Raw genomic sequence first — 5,223 nt, forward strand, 5'->3', positions numbered from 1 at the left:
CATGTTCCTGACGTTGATAATTCCAGGTCCTAACTATCCCGGGAAGCATATGAGTGTGTATATGGAGCCATTGGTGGACGACTTGTTTCTTGGAACAATGGGGTCCGGACATACAATGTCGTTTCAAAGAAGGATTTCAATATGCATATCTAGTACCACACATCGCTTCATGACCTACCGGCACGTGTGATATTTTTTGGTTGGTGTGTAAAGGGGAACCGGCCTTGCCCAGTGTGTCGACAGCGTGTGAATTTCATTTTGCTGGCTAAGGGTCACAAGTATGTCTTCTTTGACCAACATCGGCAGTTCCTGCGTCTTGATCACCCATATAGACAAGACACTATGCAATTCCAAAAAGGTGTTATTGTTGATGACCCGCTAACACCTATTATGACCAGTGCCCAGCTTAAGGATGAGTTAGATGCTCTTGAGGAAAAGCTCGATGGAAAAGGTTTTGTGTGATATGGAGAGACACACCAGTGGACTCACATTCCAAGCTTATGGAGGCTCCCTTACTTTAAAGATCTTCTACTTCCACACAACATTGATGTAATTCACACTAAAAGGAATATTGCGGAGGCCTTACTCGGCACGCTCCTCGACACCGAGAAGTCAAAAGATAACATTCAGGCTAGGATCGATCAAGCCAAGGTATGCAACATGCCAAAATTAAATTTGGTGCCTCGTGCAAAAGGTAATTCTTGGAAGAAGCCACCAAGCCCTTTCACTATTTCAATGCCCCAAAGGAAGTAAATTCTCCAATGGATTGTGAACAACTTGTACTTTGATACTTCTCCGTCGTATCTACTTTTTCAGACACTTCTGCCCTTGTTTTGGACTCTAACTTGCATGATTTGAATCTAACTAACCCGGACTGACGCTATTTTCAGCAGAATTACCATGGTGTTATTTAGGTGCAGGAGCAAACGCTCTCGGAATGACCTAAAACTTCACGGAGCCACTTTTCAGAAAATATGAAAAATACCTGCAAAAGATGAAGACCAGGGGGCCCACCACCTCTCCACGAGGGTGGAGGGCGCGCCTGCCCCCCTAGGGCGCGCCCCCCTACCTCGTGGGCCCCCTGTTGCCGCTCTGACTCCAACTCGACTCCATATATTGAGTTTCGGGGAGAAAAAAATCAGGGAGAAGAAATCATCGCGTTTTACGATATGGAGCCGCCGCCAAGCCCTGAAACCTCTTGGGAGGGCTGATCTGGAGTCCGTTCGGGGCTCCGAAGAGGGGAATCCGTCGCCATCATCATCATCAACCATCCTCCATCACCAATTTCATGATGCTCATCATTGTGCGTGAGTAATTCCATCGTAGGCTTGCTGGACGGTGATGGGTTGGATGGGATCTATCACGTAATCGAGTTAGTATTGTTAGGGTTTGATCCCTAGTGTCCACTATGTTCTGAGATTGATGTTGCTATGACTTTGCTATGCTTAATGCTTGTCACTAGGGCCCGAGTGCCATGATTTCAGATCTGAACCTATTATGTTTTCATCAATATATGAGTGTTCTTGATCCTATCTTGCAAGTCTATAGTCACCTATTATGTGTTATGATCCGTTAACCCCAAAGTGACAATAATCGGGATACTTACCAGTGATGACCGTAGTTTGAGGAGTTCATGTATTCACTATGTGTTAATGCTTTGTTCCAGTTCTCTATTAAAAGGAGGCCTTAATATCCCTTAGTTTCTGTAATGACGCCGCTGCCACGGGAGGGTAGGACAAAAGATGTCACGGAAGTTCTTTTCCATAAGCACGTAGGACTATGTTCGGAATACATGCCTACATTATATCAATGAACTGGAGCTCGTTCTATGTCACCCTATGTTATGACAGTTACATGATGAACCGCATCCGGCATAATTCTCCATCACTGATCCATTGCCTACGAGCTTTCCATATATTGTTCTTTGCTTATTTACTTTCCCATTTCTATTGCTATCTTCACTACAAAATACCAAAAACATTACTTTTTACTACTATTACCTTTTGCTACCGTTATCACTACTATCATATTACTTTGCTACTAAATACTTTTCTGCAGATATTAAGTTTCCAGGTGTGGTTGAATTGACAACTCAGCTGCTAATACTTGAGAGTATTCTTTGGCTCCCCTTGTGTCCAATCAATAAATTTGGGTTGAATACTTTACCCTCGAAAACTGTTGCGATCCCCTATACTTGTGGGTTATCAAGACTATTTTTTGGCGCCGTTGCCGGGGAGCATAGCTCTATTCTTTGAGTCACTTGGGATATATATTTGCTTATCATTATGAAGAACTTGAGAGATCCAAAAACCAAGATCTATCCCTCAACTATGAGGGGAGGTAAGGAACTTCCATCTAGCTCTGCACTTGATTCACCTTCTGTTATGAGTAAGTTTGCGACACCTACACCTGCTTCTGCTATTCGTTCTGATATGTCGCATGTTATTGATGATGCCACTTCTGCTATGCATGATACTTATGATGAAACTACCTCTATGCCTGATACTACTGTGCCACTTAGTGATTTTCTTGATGAACAACTTGCTAGGGCTAGGGCTAGTCCCCAGGATATGATTTATTACTTCTCTGCTAAATATTTCCCTGCTCATAAGAAACAAGCTGCTTTAAGGGATATATATAATTTTGTGCAAATTGAAGAAGAGAGTATCCCACAAGCTTGGGGGAGGCTTCTGCAATTACTTAATGCTTTGCCTGATCATCCTCTTAAGAAAAATGAAATACTTGGTATCTTTTATAATGGACTAACCGATGCCTCCAGAGATTACCTGGATAGTTGTGTTGGTTCTGTTTTTACGGAAAGAACACCGGATGAAGCTAAAATTCTATTGAATAATATGTTGACAAATGAAAATAATTGGACACCTCCGGAGCCAATTCCTGAGCCTATTCCTAAACCAACTCCGAAGAAGAGGGGTATTCTATTTCTCAGTCCTGAAGCTGAAGATGTTAAGAATTTACCTCCTATTGAAGAAATACATGGTCTTAATTTACCGCCTGTTGAAGAAATACATGATCCAAGTCCTTCTCCTATTGAAGAAACACATGGTCTTGATAACCCGACGCAAGTAGTAAAGGTAAATTCTCTCTATAGATATGATAAAGCTGAAATCCCATTTACTAAATTTGCTAGCCCATGCTTAGATGAGTTTGATAAATTTATGGCTAAGCAAGAAGATTTTAATGCCTATTTTGGTAGACAATTGAAATGCAATTCAAATATGCTTGAACACTTGGGTGATTATATGGCTAATGTTAAAGGTGAACTTGAACTTATTAGTAAACATGCTTCTATGGTTACCACTCAAGTAGAACAAGTACTTAAAGCTCAAAATGATTTGCTCAATGAATTGAATAGTAAAGATAATGATAATGTTGTTAGAGTGGCTACTAGAACTGGTAGAATGACTCAAGAACCTTTGTATCCTGAAGGCCACCCTAAGAGAATTGAGCAAGATTCTCAGAGAAATAATACAGATGTACCTAGTTCTTCTAAAAAGAATTAAAAAAAAATGATAGGACTTTGCATGCTTCTAGTGAACCTGTTATTGAAACACCTGAGAATCCAAATGATATTTCTATTTCTGATGCTTAAACACAATCTGGTAACGAACCTGAAACTAGTGACAATGTTAATGATAATGTTCATAATGATGCTCAACATAGTAATGATAATGATATATAAATTGAACCTGTTGTTGATCTTGATAACCCACTATCAAAGAATCAATGTTATGACAAGAAAGACTTTGTTTCTAGGAAACATGGTAAAGACAGAGAGCCTTGGGTTCAGAAACGCATGCCTTTTCCTCCCAAACCATCCAAGAAAAAGGATGATGGGGATTTTGAGTGCTTTGCTGAAATGATTAGACCCATCTTTTTGCGTATGCGATTAACTGATATGCTCAAAACCAATCCTTATTCTAAGTACATGAAAGATATCATTACAAGTAAAAGAAAGATACCGGAAGCTAAAATTTCCACCATGCTTGCTAATTATACTTTTAAGGGTGGAATACCAAAGAAACTTTGAGATCCCGGTGTACCAACTATAGCATGCTCTATTAAAAGAAACTATGTTAATACTGCTTTATGTGATCTTGGAGTCGGTGTTAGTGTTATGCCTCTCTCTTTATATCATAGACTTGATTTGAATAAGTTGACACCTACTGAAATATCTTTGCAAATGGCTGATAAATCAACTGCTATACCTGTCGCTATTTGTGAGGACATGCTTGTTGTCGTTGCACGTTACTATTTTAACAGACTTTGTTATTCTTGATATTCCTGAGGACGATAGTACGTCTATTATTCTTGGAATACCCTTTTTGAATACTGTAGGGGCTGTTATTGATTGCACTAAAGGCAATGTCACTTTTCATGTCAATGGTAATGAGCATACGGTACACTTTCTGAGGAAACAACCTCAAGTTCATAGTATCAACTCTATTGGAAAAATTTCATCGATTATATTTGGAGGTTTTGAATTTCCTCTTCCTACTATCAAGAAGAAATCTGATATTCTTATTATTGGGGATATACATATCCCCGTTGAGGTAACATAGTGTTATTCGGAATGAGTTCGTTGACAAGACTTGATCAACCTTGTTAGTGGATTCCTTATGATGATCATGAGATGGATGAAACTAGAAGGCACAACCCTTTGTACCCCACTTTTACATTCTGTTATTTACATTAAAAAAATAAAAATAAATATTCTTTTGTCTGTTATCTGATTATCCGTGCAATATAAAAATACCCCGAAAATAAAAGTTCTCCAAATGCCGTGAAATTTAAATATGATTTTTTCTAGAATATTTGATAATATTTGGCACTAAGAACACATCAGGGGGGTCAACCACCTGCCCACAAGGGTGGAGGGCGCGCCCCCTGCCTCGTGGCCCACTTTGGTCCTCCTCCACTTATCCTTTCACCCATACACTTCATCTTCCTCCCACAAACACAAATATCCAGCTCAAGCATGAGTTCTAGTTCACCTTGCTGCCATTTTCGATCTCCCTGCTTGAAGCACCTCTCACAAAACTGCTTGGGGAGATTGTTCCTTGGTATGTGACTCCTCCATTGGTCCAATTAGTTTTTGTTCTGGTGCTTTATTCATTGCAAATTTTTGCTGCTTAGGTGACCCTGTTCTTGAGCTTGCATGTCAAATTTACATGGTCAAAAGTAGTTTTGATGCATGATATA

Source organism: Triticum dicoccoides, chromosome 5A, assembly GCF_002162155.2.
Source record: "Triticum dicoccoides isolate Atlit2015 ecotype Zavitan chromosome 5A, WEW_v2.0, whole genome shotgun sequence".
Classification (NCBI taxonomy): domain Eukaryota; kingdom Viridiplantae; phylum Streptophyta; class Magnoliopsida; order Poales; family Poaceae; genus Triticum; species Triticum dicoccoides.